Below are 18,588 nucleotides of genomic sequence, written 5' to 3'. Positions count from 1 at the left end.
TGAGATGGCTGCCAGAGCTAAGATGGCTGTACCTATGCTAAGGCTAAACCTGACGTGGGATGGCCTTGATTTTTCTCCGTCTCCACAGTCCTCAGAGACTGTATTATTAATTCTATTTTACAAAACAGAAAACTGAGACTCGGAGAGATACAGTAACTTGCCAAAGACCTAGATCTGTTCCACTCTCAAAACCTTCACACTATACTATGTTGCCTTCTGAATTGTAAATATCCTAAGGCTATCAGTCTATTTCTTACAATCTTCAAATTCTGCTGAAAAAAAAATCAACTGTTGCTTTGCAAATCTGCACAGTGGTATTAAAGGGGTCTCCTTATGAATTCTGAGCTCTGGTACAGGATTTTGTTTTTGTTTTGCTTTCAAAAACAAACCTTGACCCACAGAAGGTCATGAAATCAAATCAATGAGATTCAATAGCATTTTTAAATTAAATAATAGAATAGATAAAAATGGAACAGTGCCAGACTATATTGCATGTAATAGAAAAAGTATTAACTGTAAGTACTGAGTCTTAAACTTTTATTTCTGTGTGTGTGTGTGTGTGCGTGTGTGTAATGTGTAATATGGCAAGTAGTGAATCATATTTCTCACCATGAGTTGCAGCCAAATATGTTTAAAAGTTATTCTAGTTGGGATAAAATCATAGAATAAAAAGACAATCCTGAAAACACTATTCATTTTCTTTTTTTATTTTTTTTAAGATTTTATTTTTAAGTAATCTCTACACCCAATGTGGGGCTCAAACTCATAAGCCCTAGATCAAGAGCCACATGCTCCATGACTGAACCAGCCAGGTACCCTTGTTATTCATCTTCTGAATTGTGTACACTTATGTTTAATTCTAGAATGTCTTCATTTGCTACCCAGCATTCAAACCACAGCTTAGTTGTCCCCTCCTTTTCTTCTATCTCCTAGGCAGAATTAACTGTTGTTAACTACTGTTAACAGTACCAACCACACTGTATCATATTTTTAAAGTATTTGATTTAAAAAGGGCAGTGTCTCTCATTCTCAGAAATATGAAAAAACACAGAGCCTGATACATAGCATAGCTTAGTTTTTTGTGTTTTTTTTTAACAATTAGGGACAGCAGGTCTCTATTATTTTATTCATGAAATTCTGATGATTCAAAATATAAATTAAGAATGAATCACATCTTCTATCTTCCTGAATAATCACAAATTAGCACTAGAGTTACTTTAACATCTGGCTTATCCACACCTAGTCTAGATGATAGTTTTCTCTGCCAAAGCCTATATCAAACAAGAAAGAAGAAAAACTTTGAAATTAGGTTTGTTGGATTAGTTTACATTGTTTTTACCAGCCTACTCTTTTTTTTTTTTTACCAGCCTACTCTCTTATCTTATTCTAATATTAAATCACCTTCTCCAATTCCTATTGCTATACTTGGTATTAAATTAAATAAATTTTTGAGTACTTACCAAATAAAATGTGCTAAATAAGTTGTGATTTGTTTCCATTTTATGAATGATAATAGGAAAAAAATTTGCTAAAATGCAAATCCAAAGGGAACAAAAAAATCTATTCTCTTGATCTTAAATTCTTAATTCCATCAAAGTTTTTATCATCTATATTCATCTAAATAAAGGCATCTTAAGTCTTTGAAATATTGGGACTATTTAATCATTCAAGAAGGTACTTTAAAAATAAATATTATATATACACATATATAAGTATAAATATACAAATATAAAAACATATGAGTTTACTATCTTATATTCCTGGCCAGGCAAAAGTCAAATATTATCATAATAATCTGAATAATTAAGACTTAACAGATATCATCCACTATATTGAGTAAGTTCCAAGTAGCTACAGAAAAAAAACCATATAAATTTATATAAACTAGAACTAAAATTTATTTAACATTAGAAGAAAGTTAAAGTTATAATAGGACAGAAATGAAAATTAAAATTGGAAGAAAGCCAGAGAGCATGCTCCATAAAAATCTATTTCAGTAATCCACATGAAAAATTCAGTCTTTCTGCAAAGTCTGAAAAATGCCAGTCTTTCTGCAAAGTTAACCTTCAAATTTTATAGTTACAAATTTGTGCAATCTTAAAATGTAAAAAAGAAAACCACATACCATTTCTTTGTTTCAAATTTTTGGCCCTAATTAAATGGCTCTACCACCTTCTACATTATGCAGCTTCACATAACATTATGGGCCCATCTATTAGAGTCAACAGCCAGCCATGGTTGGAGCTGACTGGTAGACAGCATCGCAGATTCATTTTAGGAAAAAACAGGCTGCTCTGGTGATGCCCAAAGAGGGTAAAGAACTGGTCACAAGCCAAGTATTTCCTCTTGGAGCACAGACAGAAGGACTCTATGTAGACATTACTCAGAACTTCTACATTTGAATCTTAACTCAAATGTGGTACTTTGGGACCAGAAAAAGAGGTAGGGGAAGGTACAATTAATAATTTCCAAAGCCATACCATGGTCCCAAGACTGGACAACTTAGGCATGTTTTTACAATACAACAATGTTTTCCTTAATCATCTAATTCCAATAAAAAGAGTTATGTGACTATTTCACCTATACTATGCTAAATACTTAAGTTCACACTTTTAAACATAACTCCCTCTAGACAGCCTATAACAAAACAATGAACTGCTTGTTTTCCTTAACAAGGAAAGCTTGTTTTCCATAACAAGAGTTATGTGACTATTTCACCTATACTACGCTAAATATTCAAGTTCTTACTTTAAATGTAACTCCCTCTAGTTAGCCTATAACAAAACAATGAATTTCTTATTTTCTTCATTTCAGTGCATTAGATTTTATATACTATTTATCTCACCTACCAACTACATACCTAAACATCATAGAGTTAAAATAACCCTTTATCTATTACGGAGTCTGAGGCAACTGCTTAAGTGGGCCATCAGGATAAAAAATGATGCAGACACCAGTCAGAAAGGGAGATTGAGTTACAAATGTGCCCAGGAGGGCTATATGAACCAAAGCAGCTCTCCTTTCTCAGCTTCCCATTCCATTTAGCTGACTCCTCAGCTAAGAAACCACAAATTAAAGAATGCAACCCAACCAAGGGACCCTGAACCAGAACCATATCCAAAACTCAAAAGAGACAGATAAGTGAAGGAAGGAAGGAAGGAAGAAAGGAAGGAAGGAAAGGGAAAAGAAGAAAAGAAAGAGAAAGGAAAAGAAGAAAAGAAATGAGAAAAAAGAAAAGAAAGGAAAGGTTGCTCTCCTTAATCACTCTTTAAAACGGCATACTGGAGATCTTATAGATCATAGAGAAGAAATGCTCTTTGTCAAAAATCAAACAACTTTCCTATGAGAATCTACAAATCCAACCATGAAAGCAATATTAATAAATAGGTGGTATAAATCTAATCTTTAATCTTTCAATATTTTTATAATTGGCTTTTCTAATTCATTTTATAACTCATTTTTTAAGGATCAGTTTAAATCAAAAGTATACCAGAAAGCATTCCAATAAAGCAAGAGGTGTTTTCATATTTGTAGAAGGTGAAGTAAATGAGAACTAAAATTTATTTTATTATAACATATAATACTATATATTAGTCATTATTAATATCTAATAATTATATAATTAGTAGAATTATATTATGTATATATTATAAACAAATGAGCCTCTATTAAAACCTGGACATTCTAATCTGCCAGTGATAAAAATGGAAATTTCTCATGTGAAAGATATTTGGCTATGTTATTATCAAATTAGTTGCCTATAATTTCAAAACAGTTATGGGAGCTAGGATATAAACTTGATCCTAATTCATTCATTAGTTCAACACATATCAAAAGTACCTAATTGACTCTGAACCTACTAAATTAGTTTGGACAAGAAAGATCTGGGCTTTTCATTGAAGCAGAGAGAAGGGAGTGTGCTCTAGCCACTGCAGACAACCACAGTAAAATCTGAGTTAGTCCTCATGGGTCACCCCAGAAGGCTTTTAATGATGTGGAAAATGGATAGGAACTGTAGGGCTTGCTTAAGGCATTCTCAAGAGATTACTAATGAAAGAAAATTCTACTCTAATAAGAACTCAAAAGATTTTAAAAAATCAAACACTGATTTACATTGTTTTGATAGTTGACTTTAAAAGACTACTAAGGAAGAAAATGAACCTTCCGGAATGTTTGCAAAATTACTACAAATTAATTTTATTGCTATGTTCAAAATAATCTAGGGCCTAATTCAACTTTTACTAAGTGAGAATTTACCAGACCCCAACAATCTGGTTTTTAGCCTCCCTCTATAGAGACTTGACTAATGGTTTAAAAAACACTCTAGTAAAAATATTTTGGTCTGAAGAAAAAAAATTATGTTCCTCTACAAGAAAGGTGGAAGTGGTAGTACCACGTCTTTTATTTATAAAGAAGACTGTGCCACCTTAAATAAACATTTGAAGCCACATTCCGCGTCATAAGTTTGGGACCTCCATCACCCACTTCTGTGGTGCAAAACTGACTTTGGAGGAAGTTTTTTTTTTTTAAAGATTTTATTTATTTATTTGACAGAGAGAAATCACAAGTAAGCAGAGAGGCAGGCAGAGAAAGAGGAGGAAGCAGGCTCCCTGCTGAGCAGAAAGCCCGATGTGGGGCTCGAACCCAGGACCTGGGATCATGACCTGAGCCGAAGGCAGTGGCTTAACCCACTGAGCCACCCAGGCGCCCCTGGAGGAAGTTTTAAAACTAGCCTAGGGTCATTCCTTCAGTGCAGACCTGCAACAGCCTTCTAGTTAGGTAATAGAAATTTGATAAGACCCTGTCACTCAACCCAGCAGACTCTCAAATCATGGGATTCTTTACTTGACTGAAAACAAATTAATTTGAGGGAATAAAGCCTCAAATGCATTGCCCCTCAAAATAATATGCCTGAAGGAATTCCTAAAAGATATGCAGAACTTTCATTCTTTGAGACACTATAATGTCCATTCCTGAATGAAGCCAGCTTATCAGAGACTATGTACCAGGCCCACACCACAGCCACCCTAACAGAACTGCTTTAAGAAAAAGAATAATTATTTACTGAGCACATACAGTCTTTACCAAGATAGATGTTATTCTCAGGTTAGAGAAGAAAATAATCAGATCTCAAGAGGTTATTTCCCCTCAAAGACACAGAGCCACATCATGGGCCTAGATGAAGGACATTATGAAAAATGGCCCAATGAATCCTGCTAACTTTAGGTGTAAGAGTGTTGAGGAAACTGTATTATACTATACTGAATCCACTTTTAAGGAAACTATAGGAAAAATTTCATTCTGGATTCTAGACAGGAACAGCTTTGTTCCTCTTGGGCAACTGGTTTGTTTTTCTCATGGATGAGCTTTTCAATCATCACATTTTTCATGTTTTCCTCTTTGCGTGGAAGTTAGAAAACTCAAAATTAAGTGTGTGCCCAGCTCTAATACACATAAAGGATTTCAAACATGGATTCTATGAGCTAATGTTTCTCCTAGCTCCTTTCATCTTGTTTTATTCTTCATTGATATTCTCAGATTCAAAAATCTCATATGTTCATCCTATTATGAACTATGTATCTTCAAATGCTATTTTGCAAAATCTTGCAAAAACTCTCCAAATTATACATTACACAATAAATAAATTATATTCAATAAAGTTCGAGGGAAAAGTACAAAAGAAAAACCATTTATAATAATCAAAATCAAAGACAATAATTCAAATATCTCCTATACTATCTTTGAGTCAATTCTTGACAAAACACTTTAAATTACTTCTTCCTTGCATAAGCAATCACAGAATTAACATTATAATTTTATATGTGGATTTATTAAAGTTAGAATGCAGAAAATTTTGAGGGATTTCATTTCATAAAGATTGCATTGTAAAGTTCTATTGGTCTTTTTATCATATTTACCCTTGGGGAAAGGAATACATATTGGTGAGTCATTGTGGAGGAAAAAGCATCTTTAGTGTTATAAGTCTTAAAACAAACACATAGAACAACTTGGTAAAACCAATGCCAGTGTGAGAGGCACATGCCCACGCCTTTGGCTTTACTTTTCTCCTTGTCTTGGTTGTCTTGGTAGAGTCTAATTTTTTTGGTATTGGAACTCTTCACACTCTGTACATTTTGTTGACTTTTAGTTTTTGTAGGTTATACCTACTAATATTTACCCTACTAGAAACTAAAATTGATATATGTTGAAAACCATTTGTGTATCAATAAAAACATTTTTTTTTAAGATTTTATTTATTTATTTGACAGAGATCACAAGCAGGCAGAGAGGCAGGCAGAGAGAGAGGAGGAAGCAGGCTCCCTGCTGAGCAGAGAGCCCAATGCAGGGCTCAATCCCAGGACCCTGAAACCATGACATGAGCCAAAGGCAGAGGCTTACCTCACTGAGCCACCCAGGTGCCCCAAAAGACATTTTATTTTTAAATAACTATATGTTTTTCTTTTTTTTTTTTTTTAAGATTTTATTTATTTATTTGACAGAGAGAGATCACAAGCAGGCAGAGAGGCAGGCAGAGAGAGAGGAGGAAGCAGGCTCCCTGCTGAGCAGAGAGCCCGATGCGGGGCTCGATCCCAGGACCCCGAGATCATGACCTGAGCCGAAGGCAGCGGCTTAACCCACTGAGCCACCCAGGCGCCCCATAACTATATGTTTTTCAAAAAAAAAAAAAAAAAAGAAAGAAAGAAATGAGTGGTGCTTTGTACTTTTATTTTTTTTTAAGATTTTTTTATTTGACAGAGACAGACACAGAGAGAAAGAGAGAACACAAGCAGAGGCAGAGACAGTGGGAGAAGCAGGCTTCCAGCTGAGCAGGGAGCCCAATGTGGGGCTCGATCCAAGGATCATGACCTGAGCTAAAGGCAGACACTTAAAGATTGAGCCACCCAGGTGCCCCAAGTGCTTTGTACTTTTTAAAATCTCTTTAACATCTTGTTTCAAAGAGCAGATTCTCATATCCACTTTTGCATATATTCTGAGAAGTTGTTTTTGTTGAAAGTACATGAAAAAATTTGGCCGCACAGAGATATGTAGTGGAAAAAGAAGTATTTTAATAGCCTGCTCAGGTAATTATGGATATTTGGATTTAAAACAACACCCAAATTCAATGAATTGTAGTTTCTTAGTACCACATGAGGCTGGTAGTATTCTAATAAGCAGAGCCAAATAAAGAAAGCACAACAGAAAGGAAACTACAACCATTATCCCTCATGAACTTAAATGCAAAAACCTTTAATAAAATTTTAGCAAATCAAATGCAACATTATGTGTGTGTGTGTGTGTGTGATGTGTTTATATGACCAAAATGATTTAATCCATGTGTGCAAGGTTAATTCAATATTCAAAAGTTAATCAGTGTACTCCACCATATCAAGAGGATAAGGAAAAAGTCATACGTTCACATCAATTAATGCAAAAATAAATCTGATGTAATTCAACTTCCATTCAGGATAAAAAGTATCAGTACACTAGAATCAGAAGGGGAATCTTCTCAACCTAATAAAGAACATCTACAAAAAGCCTACAGTCAACTTCATACTTAATAGTAAAAGACTGAATAATTTTCCTTTAAGATCAGGAACAAGGCAGGGATGTCTACTCTCACCATTTTTATTTGGCAATACTAGATTTTCTAGCACATGCAATAAGGCAAGAAAAACAATTAAAGATGTACTTTAATTTTAACAGACTGAAGAGAAAGAAAGTCTTGGTTTGCAGATGATTAAAAAAAAAAAAATTCTCAAAGGATCTACAATCCTAGATCCAAAATGTACCTTCAGTAAGGTTTCAGGATACAAGATCAATACATGGAAACCAACTGCATTTTTATGTATTGACAACAAACAAATGGAAACAAATTAAAATGAATGTCATTTATAGTTACTTCAAAAAAAATGAAATAATTAGGTTAATTCTAACAAAGGGACTCCTGGGTGGCTCAGTTGATTAAGCATCTGTCTTTGGCTCAGGTCCTGATCCCAGGGGCCTGGAACAGAGTTAGGCATCTAGGCTTCTTGCTCAGCAGGAAGACTGCTTCTCCCTCTGCCTGCTGGTCCCTTACTTGTGCTCACTCATGTTCTTTCTTATTCTCTCTCTCCTGACAAATAAATGGGTAAGATCTGTAAAAAAAAATTCTAACAAAACATGGGTAATATCTGTATAATGAAAATTATAAATTGCTAATTAAAGAAATCAAAGAAGACCTAAATCCTGAAGACATTCTGTGTTTACAGATTGGAAGAATGAACATAGTAAATAAGTCTCCCTAAATTGATGTACAGGTTTAACACAATTCCTATTAACATATGCTTAAATTACAGCAACTAAATTCTTACACTGGACATTTTAAAAAGTGACTCCTCAAAAAAAATTTCTTTAAAAATTCAGTTTAATTTGTTGAACAATTACACTAGTCATCATAATTCCATAATCTCAAAAATAATCATGTATGCTTTAAAGAATAAGGTAGGAAAGAATTAGTAAACAGCAATTTGTAACAATTCTGTGAATACATTTTTAAAATGCTAAAAGTAATCAATGCTACATAGGCAACAAAAGCAAAAAAAAGAAAAATGGGACTATATTAAACAATTTTTTTTTGTACATCAAAGGACACAATCAATAGAGTTCAAAGGCAACCTATGGAGTAGGAGAAAATCATATATCTGATAAGGGGTTAATATCCAGAATATAGAAAGAACTCCAACAACTCAAAAACAAACAAACAAACAAAAATCCAATAACCAAATTTAAAAAAATGGAGAAAGAACCTAAGTAGACATTTCTCCAAAGATGATATACAAACAGCTGACAGGCACATGAAAAGATGCTCAATAGCACTAATCATTAGAGCAATGCAAATCAAAATCACAATGAGATATCCACACCTCATACCCATTAGGATGACTACAATACAACAATTAACCAATTAATTAATCAATAACCAGTGCTGGTGTGTGTGTGGAAAAATTAGAATCCTTACACACTGTTGGGAATGTAAAATAGTGCCAGCACTATGGAAAACAGTATGAAAGTTTTCCAAAAAATTAAAAATAGAACAACCCTGTGATCCAGTAATCTACTTCTGGGTATACATCTAAAAGAATTGAAAGCAGGGCCTCAGGGAGATATTTGTACAATTATGTTCATAGCAGCACTATTTTCAGTGACAAAAAGGTGAAAGCAACCCCAACTGTCCACTGACAGATGAATGCATAAACAAAATGTGATCTACATATACAATGGAATATTATTAAGCTTTAAAAGAGAGGGCAGGGGCCCTGGGTGGCTCAGTGGGTTAAGCCTCTGCCTTCGGCTCAGGTCATAGTTTCAGGGTCCTGGAATCGAGCCCCGCATCGGGATCTCTGCTCAGCAGGGAGCCTGCTTCCCCTCTCTCTCTCTCTGCCTGCCTCTCTGCCGACTTGTGATCTCTGTCGAATAAATAAATAAAATCTTTTAAAAAAATAAAAAATAAAAAAATAAAATAAAAGAGAGGGCAATCCTCACATATACTACAAAATGGATGAACCTTTAAGGCATTACATTAAGTGAAATAAATCAATCACAAAAAGACAAATACCGTATGATTTCATTTATATTAAGTATCTAAAGTAGTAAAATTCATAAAAAAAGAAAAAAAATTCATAAAAACCAGGGGCTTGGGAAGGGGGAAATGAAGGTTATTTAACGAGTATAAAATTTTAGATTTTTAAGATGAGAAAGTTCTGAAGATCTGTTTCACAACAATGTAATTATATTTAGCACTACCAACTGTACTTAAAAATGGTTAACATGGTAAATTTTATGTCATGTGTTTTTTATAACAATAAAAATTATATAAAAATAATACTAAATATTAAGTGGAAGAAAAAGTTGCATTTGTGGAATCCCTAAAAAAATGTCAGAAATCACCCAGATAAATACAAAGTCACAATATTTTCATTTTATTCTGAAAGAAAAAGTTATTACCTTTTTCTTCTAGAAAGCATGATAATCAATTTCATAATACCATAATATGTTCAGTTATATCAAAGGGAGGAAAACTACTGGACCATTAGGTAATTTTATCTAGAGATCTAAATATATATTAAACATGGATATTGCTAAGTCTATCTGCTTAATTTTATTCCCAATAGAAGCTACACTTTAGGGATGCCTGTGTGGCTCAGTCAGTTAAGCTGCTGCCTTCGGTCCCAGTCATAATCCCAGGGTCCTGGTATCCAGTCCTTCATCAGGCTCTTTGCTCAGTCAGGAGCCTGTTTCTCCTTCTGTCTGCCACTCCCCCTGTTTCCCCTGCTTGTTCTCTCTCTTTCTCTCTCTCTCTCTGACAAATAAATAAAATCTTTAAAAAAAAATAAAAGGAGCTATACTTTAGGAATCTTACTTCATATTTATATTTATTCTGGTTCCTTATAGATTCTAAAAATAAAATCCACAGATATACTCTTAAGTACATTATTGAAGTAAATATGCTATACTATAACCAACGAGGTACACATTTAACTTTTAATTGCTTAGTTGAGGATGAAAATAGCTATCACATATTCTATGCCCAAGATAAATTTTTAAAAAAGAGAAAATGCCTCCTATTCTGAAATGACAGCCCCCTCACATATGGAGCAGTAAACTTTTCTTTCTTCCTGAAATACTCATTTGGCACTGATTTTCGACAAGTGAAAAAGCTTTTCCACACACTTACAGTCCACCTGATTTTTAAGAAGCACTGATCACCCCTCTTTCAAACTTTCCTTAATATTTAAGATGTCTACTTTCCTTTAATTTTTGTAACAAGTTGCAGAAATAACTTGTTTTGATTTTCCAAAAATAATGGGTTGAAATGTGTGTGTTGACCAAGGGGGATGCTGATGTGGACTAAATGTAGATGTCAGAGATTTTAAAAAGTATTCAGTGGGGGCACCTGGGTGGCTTAATCGGTTAAGCTTCCAACTCTTGATCTCAGCTCAGGTCTGGATCTCAGTGTCATGAGTTCAAACCCTGCATTGGGCTCCACACAGAGTATGGAGCCTACTTAAAAAACATAAAGGAATGAAAAAATGAATGAATGGATGAATGAATGAATATTCAATGAATTTGACAAGTTATTTTTTCCTCAAATATCCTAAAAGAAGTAAAACTATTAAAACTATCGATTAAATGAATAAAAGTCATTCTTTTGTTAATATATAATAGTAAATACGAGCATCTATTATCAAAATTAGTATCTAAAGGGGCAACTGTAGATCAATTTTTAATTGTACTATGTTTGGGCATACAAATTACACCTTTTTTTTCTCTCTTTCTCACTTGATTTTTTTACATTGTTGAAATTAAGAAACAATATTTAGTATTCTAGATTGAGACATATTAAGTAACTAAATGTTATCATCTTGCATGTGATCAAACCTAAAGCTAAATAAAAATGCCCCATCTGGTTTCATGTAAATTGAGCTGATTATAGAAAGTGTCCAATTTCTATCATTCCTCTCCATAAAGTAGCTAGCATATATTTGTTGGGTAACTGCAGACTGACTGATTCTAAATATAAACCAAGTTGTGTGCTAAAATTGTCCTGATTTTTTAAGCAATCACTATGAGTATCACACATGGTTACAGATTTTAAGTACCTTGAAAAAATAGTTTAAATAATAATGACAAAACTACACATGAAAATTTTCCCATTAAACATAATGATTCAAATTAAATCCATAGTTCTTAACTTCTAATACTCCACACATATGGTCATCCATATCATAAAACCCATCAAACCGAGTATTAAGACCACATCAATTAAAGTAGATTTTACACAAAAAAGTTTTAAGTGAGATCACTTCTCTTACAAAAGAACCATGGTACTACCTTAAAAGAGAGGTATACTTAAGCAGCTCTAAAATTCTAATCTAACAAAAAGCCTGAAAATAATCTTGAAGCTGTTGCCTGGATTATTGCTGATCCATCTTCCAAATCTACAAATGTTCAATTTACTTTAAAAAGTCCATTTCACAAAAATACATTAATGGAGGAGAAAGGAGAATTTGTGTAAAAATAAGCTAATGCCATCTTATTGAATTAGATGTGACACAGGCCAGACATTGCAAACTAGTGGGTAAAAGAGATAGAAATGTTTGAAATAATCCTTTGTCAAACATGATGTTCCATTTCACATGGCTAAGCAGAAGAACAAAATAACATAGAAGTTTGGAAACTCGGGAGCCACAACACAATTTTAAAAAAAAAAATCCAACAACGTGGATGGTTCAATGTACCCAGAGAACCAAGAATACCATCAATTTCAAAGGGAAGGAGTTCTCAGACCTCTGGGTCAGCCTCGGAGAATTCCCAGTGGTCACTTGACCACCTAACTCCAAACCTTCAAAGGAGTCAAAGGAACATAGGTAAACCAGTCACTTGCAAGAAAAAGTGAAGGAAAAAGGAGTAAAACTGTTTTATCACTCACCGCCCCAGAGCCCAAACAGTCCCAACACTTTGGCTTTGTCAACTACTATGTATACTATGGTGGGAGTGTGTAAACAAATAATGTTAAATGGGAATTAACAGAAATAAGGGTAGTGGAGAAAAATAGGCAAGCATATTTAAATTTAAGTTGTTTTACTTTAAGTTAACCCTAGGGAAACTGTGGCTAAGCCCAGTTCAACTTTGACAGATAATACCTAAGAGGAATGGAAATAAATTTGCCACTTTCTAAGAGCTTAAGGAAATTGTTTTAAATAACATGTCTCAACTACGCACAGGGCAAATTCTCCCTCAATGTCCAACTTCCACCAGAAATCATCTGTCAGGTCCTAAGAAGGGGGGTGCTATCTTGGATTTGTAAAGTTGATGCTTCAGTTTTCATTTCCTTTCAGGTCTCCCAAGACTAATAGTGCATTATAAAAACCTGCATATGCTCCATACTTATGCCCTCAAGGCACGTTCATATCCCAGTGATTCTACTTCCAATGGTCCCCGGTGACCCTTAATGGCCTCCCTGCCTCAATGGCTTCTGATATTCCAAGTAGGATGGGGGTAGGACCCAGAGGAAGCACAGGTGAGAGACTGTTCCGAGGAATAAGAGACCAGGCTAAAGCAAAGGAGGTAGTGTCAGTGGTCACAACTGGGGGAGTAAGGGAGGCATAGTCTCTCTCCTCCTTCTAGGGAATTTCCTTTAGTGAAAGATTACTGGAAACAAGGGGAAGGTAGAGGGTTACTGGAAACAAGGGGAAGGAAGTGTCTGAATGCTCAGGAGAAATGCTGGGAATGTTCTGTGTCTCCCAAATGCCACTGTTCTCAGAGGCTGTCTCTAGCAATGTACAAGGCAGAGGGGGCAGAAGTCGTCGATGTCCATCACACTCTCTTGTACCTTGTAACCAGGGCTTCTGCTGAGAACTGAAAGGAAGTCTGAAATTCCCACCCTCACCTACGTGGATTCGCTAAATTTAGAGTGCAAGAGTAAGTTTACATGCTTTACACTGCCAGGATACTGATACAGGAGGACAGAAGAAGTTGAAGTTTAAAATACATAAGGGTGGGGGTAGATACTTGAAGGGAGGATGGAGGGAAGGAAATTGAGGCCCACAAAGACAATGCTAAAACCAGAAGGTAGTTCATCATATATTCCCTTCACGGACTATAAACTCTTGCCAACTCACCAAACATGCTCTCCCGCTTCATTTAAATCTTCTCTCCTCAGGCCCCAACTGCCTGCTTTTCTCCCACTGCTCATGAATTTTTTTTTTTAATTGAAGTACAGTTGACATACAATATTACATTAGTTTCAGGTGTAAAACAAAGTGATTTGACAATGCTATACATTATGCAATGCTCACCACTGCACCAAATAAGTAGATATATCATCTATCACCATACAAAGTCATTATAATATTACGGACTATATTCTCTATGTTGTCCTTTTCATCCGCATGGCTTATTTATTTTATAACTGGAAGTCTGTACCTCTTAATCCCTTTCATCTGTTTTGCCCAGTAGCCATGACTAAAATATTTTTTCTAATCAAAAGAGGAGAGTGCCTGAAAAAGTATAATCTGAGGACCCACAAATAGGAGTGTTAGTTAATTAACAATATGCCAGTATCTTATAGTTAATTTGTGATATCCAAAGAACATGCAGAATCTAGTGGAGTTTCAAAAGTTGCATAAAATAGTCAAACTACACATCATTTAAAAAAATGTAACTGTATGTGGGGCGCCTGGGTGGCTCAGTGGGTTAAGCCGCTGCCTTTGGCTCAGGTCATGATCTCAGGGTCCTGGGATCGAGTCCCACATCGGGCTCTCTGCTCAGCAAGAAGCCTGCTTCCCTCGCTCTCTCTCTCTCTCTCTGCCTTCCTCTCCGTCTACTTGTGATCTCTCTCTGTCAAATAAATAAATAAAATCTTTAAAAAAAAAAAAAAGAAAAAAAATGTAACTGTGTGATGGATATTTATTAGACTTAGTGTGGTGATCATCTGCAATATATGTAAATATCAAATCATTATGTTACACCTGAACTGATGTTATATGTCAATTATAACTCAATTTTTTAAAAAAATTGAACTAAGATTTCATATTTTAACCCAGAAATTTCATTTCTGAGGCACTGTAGTAAGAAACCAACTTCTAAAATATAGAAAAAAGTTTATGAACAAAGATGTTCACCACAGTGTTAGTTATTATCATCAAAAATGTAGCAATGCTGAGAAATGGTTAAGAAATATCGTACATCTACCTAATGGAAAATTACGTAGATATTTTAAAAGTTCACTTTCCAGTTGTAATTAAGTGAAATTTAATGTTACAAAATTTAAAGTTAAAATATTTTTAAAAGTTATATATAAATATCATGATTAAAACCATGCACAGAAAAAAGAGTGGAAGAAAATATCAAAATCATATCAAAATATTAATAGTGCCTATCTTTAGTACAAGTATGGTGATTTTTTTTCTTTTTTATATTCTTATAGTTTCTAAATTGTTCATAATTCTAAAATGGAAAGGGAACGCTTTTAAAAGGGCAAGTTTCTTTGAAAGAGGAAAAATGTTACTTATGTAGAAAACTCTTTCTGGGTTCAGTTGACAATTAATCCTCTTCATATCAGTACCCAGGAACTAAAGCATTTTCTGGAAGGGCACTTGGAACAAGGAATATGGAGAATGTGAGTAAGACCAGCCAAAGAGAAACTTGGCCTGCTTAGTAACCTAAACTGCTAGCTCACTATCTATGACTACCAGAGAGGAGCAGAGTTCAGTGCCTGATATGCAAGGTTCTTCACAATTTATCACTGTGCATTCAAACAGTATATGAGCACTTAGCTGAACTTCCTTGTCTGGCTTTGTCTTTCCTATGCAAATCCTTCCCATCTGGCAGAGTAATTTACTTCACTTCCATCCATGAAGTTTCCTGATTCTCTTATGAAATCAGCCTCTATGATTTCTCCTTCTTTGACGGTTCATATAGCATTTATAGCACCACCTTTCCCTGGTATTAGGCCAATTCTAATTATTTTGTTAATTATTCAATGTGTAAGTAAATACCTCCCCAGCTAGACTTTAAGTTCCTTGAAGTCAAGAATTTGAAAGGTCTGCAGACAGTAATGATTCAACAAATACATACATTATATAGAAAGAGAGAAGAGTGAGAAAAGATGCAGCGCTAAAGTCAGGTTGGTATTATATTCATACTTGGTGGTGTTTTCCAAATAAAATGTGTTGCCTCTATTTTAAAATGTTCCTGCTGGGGCGCCTGGGTGGCTCAGAGGGTTAAGCCTCTGCCTTCAGCTCAGGTCATGGTCTCAGGGTCCTGGGATCAAGCCCCGCATCTAGCTCTCTGCTCAGCAGGGAGCCTGCTTTCTCCTCTCTCTCTACCTGCCTCTCTGCCTACTTGTGATCTCTCTCTCTCTGTCAAATAAATAAATAAAATTTAAAAAAAGAAAAATGTTCCTGCTGACCATCACTAGGACATGCACTTTCTTTCTTTCTTTCTTTCTTTTTTTAAATAGCAGTGGGATCGTAGTTTTGCTTATTTACTCATACCAATTCTGCCATCCTCCTTATAGTTAAACAGATTGGACTGCAAGATGCCTCACTGAGGTTCAGGATATAGTCAACAACCACATAATCAACAAAAAGAAATGACCTCCAAGAAATCAAATTTGAGTCATCACATGATACTACTTCTCTTACAGTCTTGTGTGAACAACATATATAAATTTATGCCTCCGTTTTATGGCCTTATTTAGGCAATGGGCTTTAGTCTCTCGATATCCTCATCAATAATTCTTCAGTGTAAATAGTTCCATACTTTAGAAATGACAAACTAAAATGATTATGTTCCTCTCTGCCATCAAGTACTATTCCAGTACTTAGAAATAATGAGCATTTGTACTATAGCAACCTGCCTCCGGAGACATCAAGAAGAGTTTCACATCTTAAGGGAGAATATATAAATCATAAATGAAAGCATATCCAATGGCCAAACAACAGACAAAGAAAAACCCAGCATCCATTATTTTTTCAGAAGGAGTACACAGGTCAATATAATTGTTGACTCTGAAGGGCAGAGCAAAAACAAATCAATGCAGTTTCCCTGTATCAGAACTACGTTTTGCTACAAATCACATATTTTTTGTAAGTCAGTGTTTGTCCAGATTCCATCACTTACTAGCCATGTGATCTTGAACCTTCTATTTCAGTTCCTTAGTCTGTAAAATGGAGTTATCACCTACTATGCCAAATCACAGTAGAAATGAATCAAATAACATTATCAGTCTGAGTTCATCAGTCACCCTATCAGGGGATGACACACCCCACAAAAACAGTTCAGTCACACACCCCATGAACTAGGTAACCATTCTTTTGCAAATGTTTCCATTAAGTTTTAAAAAAGAAAAATATTTCCAGGTGTTTTGTTTTATTTTACTTTCCTAATTGATTTTTCCAACATTTGAGCATTCATCATATATCACTGCCAAAAACGCTTTAAACATCTGCTAGACCTAGCTCTCCCTTTGCAATGTTGTCTGGATATTTTTTGGCATATGTTTTCTAAGAAAATGGGGTTTTTTCCACATAATTCAAAGCCCTTTCTTACTAAAAGAACAATAATTCCATATACAGTAAGTTTACAGGTTGTTCCTAATTGAGATCACTCTTACGGAAAATTAATTTTGTTTAATATCTAATGGGTCATCTATATGTTCGCTTACATTTGGGACACACAGCTCTGTAATACAGGGGAAGATCCATGGGCTTTGGAGTCAGGGAGACTTGTATTCAAATTCCTGTGCTGTGACCTTGAGCATGTAATTTAACTTCCAGGCTCCTCACTTTCCACCTTTGGTTCTGGGTAGTTGTGATGATTTAATAAAATAATACATCTAAAAGTAAGTGTCTAGACTCTGAAAGTATTATTTCCTACCTCCCTTACATCTTCTCCTCTGCCAAGACCAAGCAAACCCACTCTGAACAAGACAACTTGGACGCGCATCTGTTTCACACATTAGCCTGGGAATGCTATGCAATCAAAAACGGAGCGGCCGATGGCTTCAATTCGGTATCCAAGGGAGCAAGAAGTAAAGAAACTGACAGGTATAGACAAGGGCCCCATACTTCACTCGCATGTGGGAAAAAGACACTTTTTAATCTGACACACTTTAAAGATTGCACGGCACACTCACAGAGGTTTGTACCACGCTCTGGGAAAAAGACGGAATTACGGAACAAGCCAGCAGGGAGCCTCCTTGTTCACCCGACCCGACCCCACCCGCCCGGGTGATACCTCAGAAGCCTAGACACGGAGGTGACAGCGCAGCGACTGACCTCGCCCCCCCCCCCTCCCACACACACACCCTCCCCCATTCTGCCCAAATCTCTCTCGGGGCACGAATGGTGCTGAATCATTAGTCCTAACAGTAGCAGTTCCCGGTTCCGCCGCTCCCGCGAGAGCCAGTGTCCCTAGGGCTGTGACCGTCCCTGGTGGGGGCCAAGACCTCGGGGCGGTGGGGACAGTGAAAGGGGGTCGGTGAGGATCGGGGCAGCAGGTACTCACCGAGGTGAGGAAAGCCCAGCCCCGGTCCTCTCCTCCCCGCTGCAGGCGGTCCCTCCGCGGCCCCTCCGCTTCCCGGTTTCCCGCGGGCGGTTGCCCCCCGGGCCGGGCAGCCTGCGCTGGTGGTCCGGTGCTCCGCTCCGCCCGCCCGCCGCCCGAAGCAGCCACGGCTCGGGGCTCCAGCGTTCCACCCGGAGCAGCTGGAGCAGCTGTCGCTGCCGAAGGGGGTGGCGGCTACCGACGGGCCAGACCATTCGCGGGCTGCGACCGGGGGTGCGCGACGTGCGGAGCGGGGCGGACGTGGAGGGCGCCGAGGACCGGCGACGGTTGGGAGGAACCAAGAACGAGGGGAATCCTCCGCCTCCCAGCAGCGCCGGGAGGGCTTGGGGGCAGAAGCGACCCACAGAGGAGCAGCCGTTCTCCCTGACTGCTGACTGAACACAATCCCTTCTCTTTTCCGGGCACCCCCCTCTGGGTCCGCCTTGGTTCCGCTCAGGACTCCTTTAGAAAGCGGCAAACAGAGGACCTAGCAACGGGTGC

General features: G+C 36.6%; 1 protein-coding gene across 3 annotated transcripts in view; it reads right to left on the bottom strand.

The window, feature by feature from the left end:
- Positions 1–18,344, bottom strand: part of TTLL7 (tubulin tyrosine ligase like 7) — a 146,385-nt gene extending 128,041 nt beyond the window's left edge. For all 3 annotated transcript variants that reach the window (XR_007126697.1, XM_047726458.1, XM_047726459.1), the window contains exon 1: positions 18,052–18,344. The gene's annotated coding sequence lies outside the window, so the exon portion shown is untranslated. The remainder of the gene's footprint in view (positions 1–18,051) is intronic.
- Positions 18,345–18,588: the final 244 nt, after the last annotated feature.

Source organism: Lutra lutra, chromosome 4, assembly GCF_902655055.1.
Source record: "Lutra lutra chromosome 4, mLutLut1.2, whole genome shotgun sequence".
In the NCBI taxonomy this organism is placed as follows: domain Eukaryota; kingdom Metazoa; phylum Chordata; class Mammalia; order Carnivora; family Mustelidae; genus Lutra; species Lutra lutra.
Note: the sequence above shows the minus strand (reverse complement) of the source record. Positions and strands in the feature narration are given on the sequence as shown.